Below are 18,372 nucleotides of genomic sequence, written 5' to 3' on the forward strand. Positions count from 1 at the left end.
ATCACACAAAGACATTCAGTGTTATCTTCTTTTCTTCTTGATCTAATTCTGCATATATCACACAAACTGTATTTCAACTACTATTTTGTTATAGAGTTCTCCTGTTTTCTATTCCAGTCTGCTATCTTTTCAAACTTCAGATGTTTCTGTATCTGACATGCCAATTTTTCTTGTATCGGACCTGTCTGGAGAGATAAATTATGACATAACTATGAACTGAACTTTTCGTACTTCCCATACCTCTACATGTAACATGTGTACCTTTCAGGTTTTTCCGCATACCAATCCAGTTATATATGGACCAAGTGCTAGCACGCGGACATGCTATCAATAGACTACAGGAAACAGAAATCTAAACAGTGGTCTATTCCATATTCGTATATCCAAAACAGAAGAATTTTGCACTTATAGAATAGGGTAGTTGTTTAGGTGTAAGAAAACAATGACGGGCCACAACTTTTCTCATTATATCGTCTCTGAACTTCCAGATTGTTGCTTCGCGAAATTTCCCTGGCCACATTACTTGCCTCGCCATGTGGTTGCTGCTTATTTGGAATGGCCTCAGGTCCGAACTATGAGGGCGGACCTGCATTTCACACATTTGTCAGAAGTATAATACTGCTGAAACCAGTGCATCGGTCACATATAGAAGTGGCATCAAACTGCATTTTTTTAGAAACCAAATACAAAAACTATTTTTGCAGTAAAGTTCAAATACTTTCGGCATGAGAGTTCAATGGACAAAGAGAGAGATCACGAGCTAATATTGTTTACTAACTATGCATAGTTCAGTATAGTATCCGACATAATCAAATAAAATTCAATAGCAGTACTGCTCCAAGCATTTACACAAACTTGTTGTGAGCAACAAACACCCAAGCGAAGTGAGATGGAGCACAGCAGCAGCATCAACAATAATATAGAACAGCGGCAGTGGCTAACATGAGAGAAAGCAGAGCAGAGATAGCAACAGCAACATGCGTTAGTTTGGAGCAAGTACAAGGAGGAGAGAGAAGAAACACCACGGCGGAGAGAGCGGCAACGCAAGGTCCAACGACGAGAATGCTAGGGAGGACGGGAGTGCTGATGCTCGCGTGACGCGGTGCTCTACTTGTGCCAGCGCGAGGGGTGAGCTGGGGACGGCGAGCAGGTTGACCACCCAGGAGGCCGACAGCCTACAGGGAGCAGCACCGCGAGCTCCCTCCCTTGCCGATGAAGTAAGAAGAATTGGAGACGCTCGAGCGCATCGGCGGCGGGCCACGGGATGCGTTGTGCAGTGGTGTTCAGCGGGGCAATGAGGGGCTCAAGCGTGGACGGGGCGGCGACTCTACCCTGGACTTCATCCCTCCCTAGGAGTCGCCGGCACGGAGCCTCGCGACCCCTGCCGTCGGCCGGATGAGGTCACCGGTGCAGGCCCGATAGGGCAGGAGCAACATGGAGGAAGAGGGGATACTGGAAGTGACGGTGTGGCCCTTCTGGTGGCAGAAGGCCGGATCCAGGCATGGCAGCGGCGGAGCCCCGTCGGAAGGAGTCAGAGTGGTGGCGGGAGAGGCTCACCGGGAGGAGGTGGAGGTGCCGCGCCGCATCGCGTGGTCCGCGGTTCCGGCTCGTCTGCGGGGTGTGGGGGACGCAGACGTGGGGGCCGGTCTGGACCCGGCCATGGGGAGGCTCGCCGGTAGGGGGAGGCGTGCGAGGGCGGGGATGGCGGCGGCTGGGAATCGAGGAGAGTGGGGAGAGGCGGGGAACGTGGAGTTGGAAGTTTAGGAACGTCCTCGCGCGCCCTATATAGACCGGCTGTGATCCAAATAACTATTCTAATCTCAGGATTAGAATAGTGTTATCCTATATATGTATATATATATATATGTGTGTGTATATATATGTGTGTGTGTGTGTGTGTGTGTATATATATATATACTAGTGGACCCGTTGCGCTAAATGGCGCAGAGACCTGCTGATTCCATGTTAGCGATGAAAAGAAATCCATGGTTTAGTTGATATAGTTACAGGTACGCACATATGACAACAAATTTAATCTTTCTTATATGGGAAAACAGGGCTTGTTATCAACAATCAGATGTATAGATATAGACACAATTAAATTTGGTAACATAGAGTTCTATTTGAAACAAAATGTATGTAACAAATATAATCCTCTTTACTAGGAAAAAATGGTATTTTGTTGTCTATAATGAGATGTATATACAAATTCTAATTTGGTAGCACAAAGTTATATATATTCTATAAGATGTGAACGATGGACATCACATCTAGAGATATTCACATCAGCAACAAAGTTGTCTAGAATCCATGTGAACGATGTGGTTTGCTGAGGCAGCCTGTGGTTTGCTGAGGCGGCTGTTTCGGGGCCGTTGATTTCTGAGTGAGTCTAGGTGGTGATGATGACAGACACTCGGTGGTCATTTGTGAATGGCATGATCAATGCAAGCCCTGCATATTTCCCTTGCAAAGCTCGTCTTCAAAGTCGGAGTGGTCAATTGTTCGCATGTGTAGCCATCTGTTAGCATGTGGCCAGTGGTATCCATGTTTGTGGGTTGAGTTGTATTAGTTTTAGCCCGGTTTTCCTCAATTAACCGGACAATTCTCACTATCTTCTTAATAAATGAAAATGACAAGTCTTTTGCCTTGTTTCGAAAAAAAACATCAGCAACAAATAATATCCTTGGGCCAGCACCCGACGAAGTTGAAATGACATTGTTCCACGCCTTCCAAATATGCGAAGGATATTACCGATGTTGTCTTGGTCTGGCAGCCCTTCAGGTGGCATCAGTTGCCAAACAAAGAGATTAATAGGAATCGAAACGCCGAGGATTGACCAAATCACAACAACGAAATTGCGGTCATTTTTTCATACATACATGGAGTGTCAAGCCATAGCATTGCTGGAGCGGACTAAAATTCAGGAGACTGGATGATAATAGAAATGATGTAAAGTCAGGTCTCGGTTTAAAATGGGCATAAGAAAGTAGTATTTCAGTAGAGTTGTATCAGAGTGCACAAAGGCTTAGTAACTACAATACTAATTTACTCAAGGAAGTGCTGCACAATTTACTCAAGTAAGAGCTGCTCAATTTTGCCGTTAGAACAAACTGTAATAGGATCGTGGGAATTATATGCACAATTATAACTCTATGTAACAATGCACAAAGGAGTAGCAACTACAATATTAATTTACTCAAGGAAAAACTGGTCAATTATGTCAATAGAACAAACTGTAATAGGATGGTGCAAATTATGTAAACCTTGAACAGGGTGCATCGTACCTTCCAAAGCCTATTAACATCAAGATGTAATAAGGCAAGAGAAAAATGATTGTAACTATCTTCTAATTGTTCAAACATTTGAGAAAGCTTAGAGAATATGTCTTGCTGCCTTTTTCTCCAATGTTCTCTTTTCCTTCTTTTACCTGCAAAAATGAAGCATGTTCCACAAACTGGCAAAATCAGCGTTGTTACCAACATGCTTCCATATTATAAGAGGTATTCTGGAAGTATTTATGCTAAATAAATTCAGGAAAGACCAAAAGCATAATAATTTAGCAGCCTTGTATAAGACTCATTTCAATCCTCATGGTGCATCTCGAAGCCCTGCAATCGAAACTGAAACATCACTCCGCACTGAAATCTCTAAACACCAGTTGATCTAACTAATCAAGCTTGTAGCAGTCTTGCACTGAAACCCCTAAAGACTAGTTCAGTTATCCATATTATACACATCCCTGCTACTACAAAATCTGAAAAATGAGAAACTGGACCCTCAGCAACAACTGACATAAAGGCTAAACCAGAGCAATCAACCATTACTTCTGTCGTGGCACAAAATTTCTAATAGAGTCACATCTAAGAATATCAATTGGAAGGAGAGAAAGGAACTCTAGGAATTCACGGTGGCAGATAAAGCAAAATAATATCAGGGATATGAAAGGTTGTTCTAAGATGTCCCAGACAATCTAACAGTTAGACAACACACACAAAGAAAAGGTCGAATCAAAGACAAACTAAAAACCAGATTACAATATAAAGTGGTTACCTTTTTTTGCTTAGGCAAAGGCCGACATGAACATTAGAAACCAAATTGAACTTATCTTTTTCTGTGTAGTAAAAAACCGAACTGAACAAGTGTCTCTGTTTTTCAACGAAAGAAACAAATGCTAGGAGAGTACTATGCTTATGGCAGAATTAACATTGATAGCAGAAGAAGATACATACTGGAAATGTTGGACTAAATTTGGCCATGGGAGATATTCAGAAATTGGTGAGCATTGACAGCCAACCAAGCAAATGAAGGAATATCCCAGCCAAAATCAAGAACGGTAAATTAGCATCTATAAGTATATAAAAACAAACATTCCGCTTGGAAGAGTGTTATCTCAGTATGATATAAATAACTGGGACTAAAGAAGGTAACCATGTAGAGTGTCACACCTAAGGGCATTATTAAGTATGTCTCTAGTAATATAACTCACTATTGATTGATTTAACTAAGGTATTCTACAGTTGGGTATTTATAAAGGAAAATCACTATTTTTTTACCAGCGAATGGAGAGCAACTGAAAGATTTGTGTTTTTAATTGCAAGAACTAACCACATCAGGCTGCTGTGCAGATTTATTGTCAATGGAAGACACTATAGCTGAGCAAAATTGGCTTTGGATTTCTTCTACCTGCTGCTCCCTCCTACAACAATTATTTAGAACAACAAATAAGATATAAGATAACTATGAGATGAGAGAAGGGCACACTAAAGAGCACGTTCGTAGGAATGTATCTAATAATATAGATGCTACCAATCAATAGAACTAAAATACTCCAGCATTTGGGATCAGCTTGATCTGTGTGTACATCACCAAATTGGAAGTTTAGTTACTTGTAGTTCGCTTGATAGTAGTTGCAGGTTTTCATGCGCTGAAGTAAAAGAACAGACCAGCAGTGACCAAACTTGAGCGCAACCGTCCCCCACAATTCGAGTTCTACCCCAGCAAGTACAGACATGTCCTCTACGAACTCACACATATATGGAAGTGCCATAAAGGACACCGTGCTATGCCACTACCACGGCTTCCAAAACATGTATAAAGACTGAAATAAGCGGACACATCCTGCTCACGCGCAAGCATTAAAACCGGCGGATCTCGGGTAGGGGGTCCCGAACTGTGCGTCTAGGCTGGATGGTAATAGGAGGCAAGGGACACGATGTTTTACTCAGGTTCGGGCCTTTTTGATGGAGGTAAAACCCTACGTCCTTCTTGATTAATATTGATGATATAGGTAGTACAAGAGTAGATCTACCACAAGATCAGAGAGGCTAAACCCTAGAAGCTAGCCTATGGTATGATTGTATGTTGTGATTGTTGTCCTACAGACTAAAACCCTTCGGTTTATATAGACACCGGAGAGGGTTAGGGTTACACAAGGTCGGTTACAAAGGAGGAGATATCCATATTCGTATTGCCTAGCTTGCCTTCCATGCCAAGTAGAGTCCCGCTCGGACACGAGACGAAGTCTTCAATCTTGTATCTTCATAGTCTAACAGTCCGGCCAATGGAGATAGTCCGGCTGTCCGGAGACCCCCTAATCCAGGACTCCCTCAGTAGCCCCTGAACCAGGCTTCAATGACGATGAGTCCGGCGTGCAGTATTATCTTCGGCATTGCAAGGCGGGTTCCTTCTCCGAATACATCACAGAAGAATTTGAATACGAGGATAGTGTCCGACCCTACAAAATAAGTTCCACATTCCACCGCAGTGAGAATAATTTTTTCGCAGATCTAATTTGCTGGCTTGTTTTGGCAGCATGACGTTATGTCATGGCCCGGTGATTATTCGAACCGTTTCTTTTAACCAGCTCCACACATAACACGAGGCGGTTTCTTGACACGTCTTGCCGAAGCGGAGATCGTGTTCCCCCAATTACGGGATTCTCATTAATGTGGTCGTGGGTAACCCAACTGTGTCTAGGACTGCTAGATTATAGGCAAGTCCCAAACGGCTACGGAGAGGACGCTTGATATTCACCCCCTTTATAAGGGGACAAGGTTTTCGCTTTTCCCCTCTCGTGCTCAATCGAACCCTTCCCCCGCCTCGAGTTCTAACAGCCAAAGCCCAGGTTAGGTGCTCCGGATCTTCAACCATGTCCGGATCCAGCCTTCAAGGCCGATGGACGCCCTCCTCCGTTACGGAAGAGGACATTAAGAACTTGAGGGAGGCCAGATACCTGACCACCGAGGTTTCGCATCGGCTGCCTGCTCGAGGGCAGATCGTCCCTACTCCCGGACCCAACGAGAACGTTGTGTTCGTCTCCCACTTCCTCTGAGGTCTAGGCCTCACTCTGAATCCTTTCGTCAGGGGTTTGATGTTCTATTACGGGCTAGATTTCCACGATCTAGCTCTAGACTCTTTTCTCCACATCTCGACATTTATTGTCGTGTGTGAGGCCTTCCTCTGCGTTACCCCTCACTTCGGCCTGTGGCTCAGGACCTTTGAAGTAAAGCCGAAGATGATCGAGGGGCAACATGCAGCGTGCGGAGGTGCATCAATAGGCAAGATGGCAGGAGCTCCATGGCCGAAAGGTTCCTTTCCAGAGGTGTCCGAATTATGGCAACGGGAGTGGTTTTACGTCACGGCTCCCAGAAGTGCCAAGTGGGCGGCTGCCCCCGCTTTCCGCTCGGGCCCCCCACCACAACTGATGTCATGGATTAGCAGAGGTCTGAGCTGGGGTCCAGCCAAGGACGTGCCAATACTGCAAAGCCGCATGCGAGATCTCTTCGAGGGAGATTTTAATTTGGTTGCGGTAATACAAGTTATGCTGGTTCGTCAAGTCCAGCCTTGCAAACGCTGGCCCCTTTGCTTGTGGGAGTTCAACCCAGAGGGACCACGTGCCATTCAAAGTTTCCTTGGCCTCGCACGAGGAGATGTACAGGTCATTCTTCGGACCTCAAGTAGAATGCCCGGATATTACCGAGGACGTGGGCCTGAGCAGTAACCGCGCCGCCGAACAAGTAAGAAATCCTCTAGCTGAACACACTGTCTTTTATTCAAAGTTATTTATGAGAGTTTGCTTTTTGACCAGGACTGGCTAACAAAGGCGAAGATGATTCAGTGTTTGGCCCCCCTCCCTGAGGGTTTGGAAAATCCGGTATTGGAAAAGATGCTCAAGGTCGCACCTTGCCCGGAGCCCTTGAAGGAAGATAACAGGGGGGATAATACGGGCGGACGCGGGCTCCCATCGCTGCCCGTTCCAACCGAGGGAACGAGCGTCTCCACGAAGGAGGACGACCGGGGGAGGAAAAGGACTGCTTCCGAGGATCCGGAAGCCGAAGCCTCCAAACGGGAGAAGTCTCCCACAGAGGGTCTTGCCTCGGGGGGGTGCTTTTGCCGCACAAATTCCGCGGGGGGATCAGCCCTCCAACGAGTCGTAAGTGATCCAAAATACTTTAATAGTAAAGGTATGCTATCTTTTTTTCTCTGAGAAAATAACCACCGCATATATCTTGCAGTTCGGGCCTTAGCCCCTCTCAAATGAGCTCGTCTTCGGGGGATCTTTTTCCAGAGATGATGGAGAGCGAAACGCCTCCCCCGGACTCCTCCGCTCCAGAAGCGGGCGACCCCGAAGTGTCGTCACGGAGGGCCTCTCCGGATCCGGTGAGGCCAGAAGATAATCCCGTAGACCCCCAAAGTCCCCAGTGTCCGGCTCCCGAAGAGAGCATACAAAAGAGTCCGGCCCCATCTGGTGTGCGGTCAGACGTTCTGAGGGAGTTGGTGGGGCGAGCGGCCATCTCAGAAGAACACCGTATGCTGATGGGTACGGTGATGGAGAGAATCTCGTCCGCCGAAAGCGGATTACATGAAGCCTTTATGAGTCTACTGACAGGCTTTCAGGTACGTGAGATAATATGTGATAGTACTGCACATGTTAGGTGTGCCCTGTGTAGATAGTAGCCCCTGAGACTCTGGTTGTCGTCGAGAACAGCGGTGAACAGAGGATCATATTCCCAGGCAATAACCAGACTGCCCCTATGTGCAGGTGGTGGAAGCTCCGGTGGCTAGCCGGACTAGTGAGTTTGCCAAATTAAAACGGCAACTGGATGCGGCAGACACCGACATCGAGCTTGTTAACAAGAGGCTTGACGAGGCACAGGGTAAGTGTTATTATCCGGCGAACGCCACATAGTAAGAGCAGCATGATGCCAGTATCTTTAATATGTTGTGAATGCAGATGGAGCTGCCACCGTAGAAGCCTTGCGGGCAGAACTTGCCCGAGCCAAGGAACAAGCGAGGATTAGTAATGCGGCTGCTTTGAAGGCGGCCGAAGAGTTGAAAGCCGAGAAGGCCGCACATTGCGAGAGCCAAGAGAAGATGGCCAAGATGGCCGTAGAATTAAAAGACACTGCCGACCGTTGCCGGGTCCTTGAAAAATTAAACCGAGCGAAGGCAACGGACCTAGAGAAGGCCGCGGCGGCGGACAAATACACCCGTTCTGCTATGAGAGCGAAGAAGGAGGAGCTGCAGGAAGCCGGGGATACTGCGACTGAGAAACCCTTCATGTTATGGAGGAAGTTCGGAGATCCACGGTATGCCCCTCTGGATCGGCTGTGGAGTTCGGCAGATGCGTATATGGATTTGGCGGCGAGCGCTGCCGATGCGGCCAAGTATTTCCAAGGTCAGACAGATCATGAAGTGGACAAGCTGTTCTGGACGCAATTCCACGTTCCAGAGCGTCCGCTTACATTGACTGACCAGCTAGCCGAATGGGCCGAACTGAATAGGTTGCCCGGACTCGCCATGAGGTCTGTTGTGGATCAGCTATGGCCAGAAAGGCCAAAGCCAAATAGCTACTTCAGCTTAGTGCAGCAGTTCCATGATGCGGTGTCACGCATTAATGCGATGAAGAGGTCGGCGTGCATAGAAGGCTCGCGGATGGCCCTTGCCATGTTAAAGCATACTAGGCGCAGATGGACGCTACCACTGTTACGGCGCAGGGTTCGGCCATAGGCCGGGTGGCTGCCGAGCACTATTTCGAGGAGGTTCTCGAGGGTGCTCGTTTGATAGAGGCCCAGTGCTCGAAGAATATTATGTTTGAGTGATATGTATTCTCATTGTAAGCACAATGCTTTTATGAAGTTTTTATAAGGTTATGTTTATACTTTTGTCTGAAAGTAGTATGATGCCTCCTGCGCGGCCGTTTATGTATACATGTGTATAACCTGAAAGATTGCAGCCGTCGGCTTCAACCCCCACGCATATAATGCGGAGGTGCTCGCAAAAAACGCGTGTTCACACTTAACCCAACGTCTTGGTCCTATTAAGGAGGTGATAGCGTAGCGAGCGAGGCAACCGGACTAGAATGCTTTAACACTTTCACTTAGCCATAGGAGTTTGACAGTGGGGCTACTAGATAGCCTCTGGTGGCTCCGCAATCTCCCGATCGCGGGGTGCGTACATGCCTGGCCGGAAAACGGCCCTTCATTAAGGCGGAGGAATTCTAACATTCCGATAGGTCACCGAGTGGTTGACCAGTCTCACGCTATATCATGACAGTCAGTTTTCGGCTTTCTCTACTGAGGTGCTCGTCCGGATGAACCAGGGCAAAATCGCAGTAGTTCTCCTGGTGCTACCTTAGCCGGTAAAACGGAACATAAGGCACCAAAACACAGGAGCCGGGCAAACCAAACATTTGACCAAAGACAATGATTCAGAGCTGATGCATATAAGGCCAAACTCGCGACGCCGAACACTCCCTAAGGTATTCGGTCTTTATGGTATAAACCGGGCCTAAATAGTGCCCTTCGTAAGAAGCCCCTTGTGTCCAGGTACGTGCATTATTCTGGCGTGGCCACATGCCAAGACGTCAGCATCCTTCTCAACTATGCTGAGAATTCGGTGGATATGTATCAACAAGAGACAGTAAAAAAGGTTTACGCAGGGTCTTAATCTAAAAAGAATCCTTGGAGCGGGTCCCTGCTGCACGTCTGCGCATGTGTCTTCGTTGTGCCGTATCCTGGACGGGTGTAGCACGATGATCATCTGTAAAAGACAGGAACTTAGGTGAAAAGGTTGTCGTGCAAAAGGATAGTTTTTAAGGGAACCAAGTATAATTCAAGATGAGTAAAATATTGCCACTTTGGGTAGCTCTTGGTGGGGCGATTGTCGCCATACCTCGCTGCTGTGTTGAGTACTTTACTCCATCTGAGTTGGAGTGTGTCTTGCGCAGCCTTGAGCCTTTGCTTCTGCTTTTTCAGACTCCTCACGGTGGCAACAAGCCTTTGATGGGCATTCTGCTGCTCCGGGTGCCTGTCCGGCATTATGTCGTCCGGACTATTATCTTTGACAGAATTGGTTTGTTCGGTTTGAGTCCCCGTATTGCCGTGGTCCGGCAGTGGTTCGCCCTGCTCCAACGCTGGGTCTGTATGATCGTTATTTTTGCCGAGGCGGGATTTGGGGTGGCGCTTGCGCCGCCGTTTTGACTGCTTCTCGAGGGAACAAGCCTTCGGTGCGTCCTTCCATTCCTCGTCGTCGTCTTCTTTTGGTGTGTCCACCATGTATATGTCATATGATGAAGTGGACGTCCAGCACCCTGTGGGCGGTGGTTCCTCTTCGCCTCCCGCATCGTCATCCATACCGTCGATGTCTTCAGAGTCAAAGTCGAGCATGTCGGTTGAGTCATGGATAGTGGCTATTAAGTGGGTGGTGGGTGGGCGTCGAATTTCTTCGTCGTCCGCATTCCAATCCTGTTGGCCATAATCCGGCCAGGGCTCTCCTGACAAAGAGAGAGACCTTAGTGAATTCAGAATGTCGCCGAGTGCTGAAAGATATCCGCGGCAGTGAATTCCATGATCGGCGCCCAATCGGATTCGATTGGCAGGGGCGCGGGCGGTTCGGAGTCAGAAAAAGAGTCCGACACCTTGGAGTCATGGGCTGCGCAGAGGGGTATGCTGGTGTTCGGCTCGATCGCCATTGAGACTGCAGCCCCTGAGGCGGTGTCTAACCACCCGTCCTCGATTGGCGCAGTTGGCTCCGAACTAAGGGTCGGAGCTGATGCGGGCGCGGCTTCTGGGGTACTGTTTGGCGGCAGAGCTAGGTCATACCCATCGCGACAGTGCGGCGTGCCCGGCTGTGGCTCGAATCCGTCGAAGATCAAGTCTCCGCGGATGTCGGCCGTGCAGTTCAAACTTCCAAATCTGACCTGATGGACAGGGGCGTAGTTTTCAATCTGCTCCAGATGGCCAAGCGAATTAGCCCGCAGTGCAAAGCCGCCGAATACGAAGATCTGTCCGAGGAGAAAAGTGTCACCCTGGACCGCATCGCTATCGATGATAGTAGGATCCATCAAGCCTAAAGGCGACGACACAGAGGAACTCTCAATGAAAGCACCAGTGTCGGTGTCAAAACCGGTGGATCTCGGGTAGGGGGTCCCGAACTGTGCGTCTAGGCTGGATGGTAACAGGAGGCAAGGGACACGATGTTTTGCCTAGGTTCGGGCCCTCTTGATGGAGGTAAAACCCTACGTCCTGCTTGATTAATATTGATGATATAGGTAGTACAAGAGTAGATCTACCACGAGATCAGAGAGGCTAAACCCTAGAAGCTAGCCTATGGTATGATTATATGTTGTGATTGTTGTCCTACGGACTAAAACCCTTCGGTTTATATAGACACCGGAGAGGGTTAGGGTTACACAAGGTCGGCTACAAAGGAGGAGATATCCATATTCGTATTTCCTAGCTTGCCTTCCACGCCAAGTAGAGTCCCATCTGGACACGAGACGAAGTCTTCAATCTTGTATCTTCATAGTCTAACAGTTCAGCCAATGAAGATAGTCCGGCTGTCCGGAGACCCCCTAATCCAGGACTCCCTCAAGAATAAAGCCAAACAATACATAACACCCTGCCAGATCTAGAAAAGCATTTTAGCTAGACAGAAAGCAAGCAAACTTCGAGGAACAGAACAAAGATGCAACAAAGCAGGAGATCGAGACACAGCAATAGTGCAACACAAGAGATCGTAGAACCTACTAAATACATGTATATGAAGTGGTCAGAGCATCAGCATGCTATGGAATAGAGAATAGACAGGTAAAAGAAGAGTTGCTCCGTAGAAAAATAAAAGAACAGTCCATTTACGTGAGTTGGAGAGGAGAAGCAGGCTATCAGAGCAGCCAAGATGGAAGAGCATACCAAGGACGAGCATAACCGAATGCAAAAATGAAATGCATAAACCAAATAGAGATCAATTTTCACCTAAACCAGTAGATACACTCCTAAAGGTATGCATCCTAGTAGGTCCTATAAAAATCACAAGAAATCAGATGATGGAACTTGACTGCCTTCTATATCATTTGGAGCTAGAAAAATTGCAACGAACCACTAATCCCTGCTAAAACTAACTTTCATCCCCCTGTGATATATGGATATAACAGAAAGTGGAGCAAAGCACCTCTCAGTTTTGTTTCATCGTGGGAAAGCTGTCATGCATGCGCGTCAGTGATTTCTCACGTGTTCCGCATAACAAAAACATATACATATAAGTATATAAGATTGCAATCAGTCCTCATGTAAGGCACTTTTCAGGTTACCACCGTAAGGCAATAGAAGCCATTCTCTTAATGTTCATGCAAATAATTAATCGTCCAAAATGGAAGTAGCTGACTAACATCATATAGCTGAGCAATTACAAATAGTTGAAAAACAGCACTAACTCAGAACATTTAGCTACCACATGGTATGGTAAGAACAGGATAACATGATAAAGATAAACTGCTAAATGCGTATAAGTTGAATCAGAGAGCAACGTAATACATGGGCATTCGAAAACAGAAGGTAAATTCTACAATGAGATTTTGTCATGGAAACTAATCAAATTTACAATATGGGCTTCCAAGGTATCATATGATATGTATGAAGCTAAATTCAAGTGTCTGATTATAAATTCAAATAAAAAAATTCATGTGGTGCCTAGCCTTAAGTTTCTTCCATTACTTAGTTATATTTCACTGTGATCATGCAGTTCAAAGCTTAGAAATATTCGGTAAACTGATGTACTGAAACGAAGTGACTGTCATCTTTTTCTTACCTAATTCAGAATCTTCAGCCTTAGGTATAGATCATGCCATGAGTCCACATAGCAAAGATAATGATGCAGCCCATGCCAACAATAGAGATCTCTCCTCATGTCCCTAAAGAAATGAAAAACAAGCAAATGGTTGTCATCTTTTTCTTACCTAATTCAGAATCTCCAAAGTTACGTACAGATCATGACATCCGTCCACATAGAAAAGATCAACCATACCACTTGTGGAAATGATGCAATCACTGCCAACAATAGAGTTCTCTCCTCATATCCCTAAAAATGGAAAACAAACAAATCAAAATTTATGTCTAAAAGCATACTCAAATAAGCAAATCCCAGGCAATATCCACCATGGATTGATCAAAGTGCAAGAAATCAGAGGCAATATGCAGCATGGCTTGATCAGAGTGCAAGCCAACAAGAGGAGAAGAGAAAGGCCAGAACCTGCAAGCTGAAGAAGTAGAGCATGTCATCGAGGCAAGGAACGAGAGAAATCTGAATTGCCCGGTCCCATCGTCTCGGAAGGCGGTGACCACAGGCATATTCCTCTTCCAACCGCGCGTCTTTGCCCTCTTCCTCGACCTTCATCTCCTCCCGTGCTGCTACTCTGGTGCGCCTCCTCCCATGACAGCGCCCGACGGAATTGGCCGGTCGGCATCGGTGGCTCTGTCTTCCTCATCGTTGACCACTCAGCTAGCTCCAGAGAAGAGGAGATGGAGAATCGAAGGGGAGGAAGAGGGCCACGGTGGTGCTCGAGAGCAGGAGAGGAGGAGAGATGTGAATGTGCGGCGCCGGCCGGAGACCCTCTCCCATCCACCGTCACACCTCCCTCTCCTCTTTCCTCTCTGTTTCTTCCTCCTCTCCCTCCTTTCTCTCTCTCTCTCCCTCATCTTTTCTCTTGCAGGGACCGGTCCATGGCACTAGATCGAATCGAGTGCCCCGGCCATTGTCTTTTGCCTGCAGGTCGCCGCCGCTGCCAGAGATGCCCGTCGCCATGCCCACACGCCTCGGATGCTGCCGGATCCGCTACTCCTCCACACCAGCGAGATGACCCGGTGGCGGCTGACGAGGGAGGTGGGAGTGGTGCTGCGCTGCGCTATGGGGGTCGAGGGGAAAAAGGGCAGGGTTTGTGAAGTGGTGGCTGGGGTGGAACCACGCCAAAGCGGGGCAGCAAATGCGCGAGGCGCTCGCGGCGAGCGAGGAAAGGGCAGTTTCACCCGGTAAAGTTTCACCCAGCCAATCGAGAGGGACCCCGAGCCCACCAGTCATGGACCTCAAAAATCAACTGCGAGGTGAAACCAGCAGTAAGAATCAGACGGATCTGCCTGCTCGGTTGACCAGATTCAACACGATCGAACGGCCAAGAACATCCCAATCCGGAGGAGCTCCATGTAGGAGGGTTGGCTAGCGCGCACACATATATATATAAACACTATTCTAATCACGGGATCAGAATAATATTCTGATCACAACCTGACCTACCCCGCTAGAAGTACGTTGAACTTCCCTGTGAACTAGGTTGAACTTCCGCCAACATTGCCCAAATGGGGCTTGCGATATACCGTTGGAAAGCTATGGACACCAATATCATGACCCAACTTAAATTTTTGGCAAAATATAAGCGGTTTAAGAGCAGTTTTGAAAACCGTTTTTTCTTCGCATAAAAAACGTGAATCGTATTTTTGATCGCATTTCTAAACCGTTTATCGGAATGAGGCATATAATATGGCGTTGGAAAGCTGCTGCAAAACCGCTCCTTTCACATGTTCAAAGTTTTCTCTAATTCCCTATGGTTAAAGAGTAATTTAAAAAAATGTAAAATTTCATAAACTGAACAGCTGAGTTCGTTTTTTCGATGTCATTTCTAAACGGCTAATCCAATGGAGGCATATGATACGACGTTGGAAAGCGTATGAAAATGCGCTACTTTTTCATCTTGAAAGTTTTTTTCTAGTTTTGCATGGTTTAAGAGTAATTTAGAAAATGGTCCAAGTCCTACCGAGTTCGTATTTTCGAGCTAATTTTTTAACCGTGCGTCTGAATGCAGCAAATGATATTTCATTGGAAAGCTTGAACAAATGCGAAACTTTTTGGTATGTATTGTTTCTCCCAATTCTTTACGGTTTTAAGTCAGTTTCGAAAATGGCGAAAAACGTATTTTTGCCGTAATTTCTACAAACTTTATCGCAATGGGGCAAATAATATACCATTGAAAAGCTACGGAAAATGTGAAACTTTTTCATGTTGATGGTTTTCTCTGATTCCTAGCCGTTTTCAAGTAATTTCGAAAACGGTGGGATCATGCGTTCTGCCTTTATCGCAAAACAGATTCTTCGAAAATGCACCGCGTGAAGAACCTGAACTTCTCGGCGCATGTACCTGAACTTCACTCTATTTTTCACGTGATTTTTTTGCTCGTAGGTGTCCATCCACTGCTCATAACTCTCCATCCATTCGTCGGAATTGAGGAGGTGATATACCGATGGAAAGCTGTTGTAAGCACGCAAGTTTCCCGTGTTGATCATCTTTTCATACTCGCGATGATTTTAAAAGTTTTTTCATCTAAAATTCATTCAGCGTAGTAGTTGAACTTCCTGCTGTTTTCACGTTGAACTTCTGTGATGTATTTCTGTTTGTAATTTTCTCATCCATTCGTTAGTGTTACATAAATAATATTCCTTTTGTACAAACGTCTCTCACAATAATTTTTTTAACTTTCTCCGACCGAGGACTTGAACTTACACAAATGATATTCCTATCGTTTTGAGGTAAATTAAAAAATGGCGAGATCATGATTTATGCGTTCATCGCGAACGAAAATGCACTGTGTGAAGTAGTTGAACTTCTGGGCATGTTTGTTTGAACTTCACTTTGTTTTTGACGTGCTGTTTTTTGACGTGTTGTTTTTTTTGCACCGTGTGAAGTAGTTGAACTTCTGGAACATGTCTGTTTGAACTTCACTCAGTTTCACTTTATTGTATTTTTATTATATGAAATACACACCATGTAGTACGTGAACTTCCGATCGTTATCACTCTGAAACTTCTCTTTGGTTTGAGAGAATTATTTTAAAACACAAAAAACAACATATTTTTTTGTATTTTCGACATCTAAATACACGGTGAAGCTCTCTCACAAGAATTTTTTAAACTTTTCCTCACCGAGCACTTGAACTTCTAGCAACCATTTTTTTCGTATATGAGTTGTTTTTTAAAGTGCAAAAAATAGCTTGTGTTTTTTATTTTTTTAACAGGTAAATCCTATGTTTTAATAAACTCCGAACTTCTCTGTTATTTCAATTTGAACTTCACCTTTTCATATCTTGAGTAAAGTATTGTATTCGATTTTTATACGGAAAAAAATCTTAGTTTTGTAATAAACATTATACAACTTCTTCGTTATTTCGAACTGAACTTCTTGGTTTATTCGTTAGCAACAGGAAAATTTTAAGTTTTTGTGATAAATATTGAACTGCTCCATTTGTTGAAATTGAACTTCTTGGTTTATTATTTAGTATCGAGGAAAATCTGAGTTTTTCATGTACATTGAACTATTGTATTTTTAAAAATTGAACTTATTGGTTTTTTTCAATTTGGACTTCTTGGTGTTGTTCTTTTATAACGGAAAAATCCTAATTTTGTAATACACATCATACAACTTCTTGGATATTTTCGAACTGAAATTCTAGCTTTTTTTCATTGGTAATGGGGAAAATTATGAGAAAAATCTGCATTTTTATAGACATCGAACTCTACTTTTTTTTAAATTTGAACTTCTTAGTTTTATTTGTTAACAATGGGGAAAATCCTTTTTTGAAGCTTCCCGGGCAGGTCACTTGAACTTCGGGTAACTAAATATTTAGAATTTTCCTTTTTATTCTTTTTTTCTCACATGAAATGCACACCATGCAGTACATGAACTTCAGGCAGTTATCAATTTGAACTGCTCTCTATTTGGCTTTACTAACGGAAAAAATCTGAGTTTTTATGGACATCGAACCGCTCTAACTTTTTTTATTTGAACTTCTTTGTGTATTTTTAGAAATGTGAAAATTAAAGTTTTGTTATAAACATTGAACTTCCTCGTTATTTCAAATTGGACTTATTTGTTTTATTCTTTAGTAATTGGAAAATTCTGTTATAAATATCAAACTCATCCGCTTTTTCTAATTGAACTTCTTGGTTTTATTCTCTAGTAACGAGAAAACCTGATTTTTCTTGATTTTTATTGGTTTTCCACCATGAATTACTCAAGTCTACACCGTTGATTTTTCTCCCTTGCACATCCCGTATCTTGAGTCTTGACTTTTAAATCCCACCCTTGAATTATTGAAGTTTTTGTTACATGAAATAAACAAGTTTGTTCTTTTTTGTGCCTATTTTTTTCTCTAATTTTCTCTCATAGCTCCCTCTGAACTTCTACACATATGTCATGAATGTTCCTAGTTTTTTAACCTTTTTTGTTTATTTTTTGAACTCTAGGATTAGTGGTTTTTTATTGAACTTTGTTGGTTTTCATTTTTGGACTTGAAGGGGTTGTCATATCAACTAATATTTTTATCATTCCTCTTGAGCATCTTTTTTATGAACCTCTGGTGTTGACGAAAGCACCAAACTTTGGGAACTCCTCGTTCTTTTATTTTTGAACTTTTTCAGCAGCAATAATACTTGAACTTCATGGACTTTTTTGTGAAGCAACCAAATGCGCATACCACACAGGGAAGAGGGCACATTTTCTTTCATTGTGGACATTTTATAAAAACACAGGGAGAGGACACAATCACAAAGAGGAAAATAAAGAAGGAAAGAATTATGCATTTTTCTTGTTTTTTGCTCATACATAGAAAACGTGTGTATCCACATTTTTAAATTTTCTATGTTCTTTCTTTGATCTACATGACAGAAAATAGTATTTTTCAATTTGGTGTACTGCACACACACACACGCACAACATATCCACATTTTTTGGCTGACATCAACTGAAAGAGGTTTTTGTCTCACAAGCATACACAAATCGAACTTCCATTAATTTCTATACTGTTTACAAAAAAAATTGCGAGAACTTTGATAAACTTTTGCCCATGAGCAGTACTACATTAACATCTCTTGTACAAAAATGTTTGTCTTTTACATTAGTGTGTGAAATGTCACAAGTGGATGGCGGTGCACGTTGGTGAACCAGAGAAGGAAGAACGATGATGCTGGTGAAGGTCGGATTCGATCGTCGCTGCAGTACACACACGACAATAATCTCGGCCATTTGCGGACATGGGGTCAACAACGAGCGGAA

General features: G+C 44.6%; 1 long non-coding RNA gene across 8 annotated transcripts; it reads right to left on the minus strand.

The window, feature by feature from the left end:
* Positions 1-226: 226 nt before the first annotated feature.
* Positions 227-14,258, minus strand: LOC125543665. Of its 8 annotated transcripts, none has more exons than XR_007298688.1 (6): positions 13,528-14,258; positions 13,303-13,356; positions 13,087-13,189; positions 3,285-4,696; positions 2,880-2,928; positions 2,141-2,766 (listed from the first exon to the last, which is right to left on the minus strand). It is a non-coding gene; the product is annotated as an uncharacterized LOC125543665 (long non-coding RNA). The 8 variants fall into 8 exon arrangements; XR_007298686.1 differs by having other exon boundaries at positions 2,141-2,775; XR_007298687.1 differs by lacking the exons at positions 2,141-2,766; positions 2,880-2,928 and adding an exon at positions 227-586.
* Positions 14,259-18,372: the final 4,114 nt, after the last annotated feature.

This window comes from Triticum urartu, chromosome 3 (assembly GCF_003073215.2).
Source record: "Triticum urartu cultivar G1812 chromosome 3, Tu2.1, whole genome shotgun sequence".
Lineage (NCBI taxonomy): Eukaryota > Viridiplantae > Streptophyta > Magnoliopsida > Poales > Poaceae > Triticum > Triticum urartu.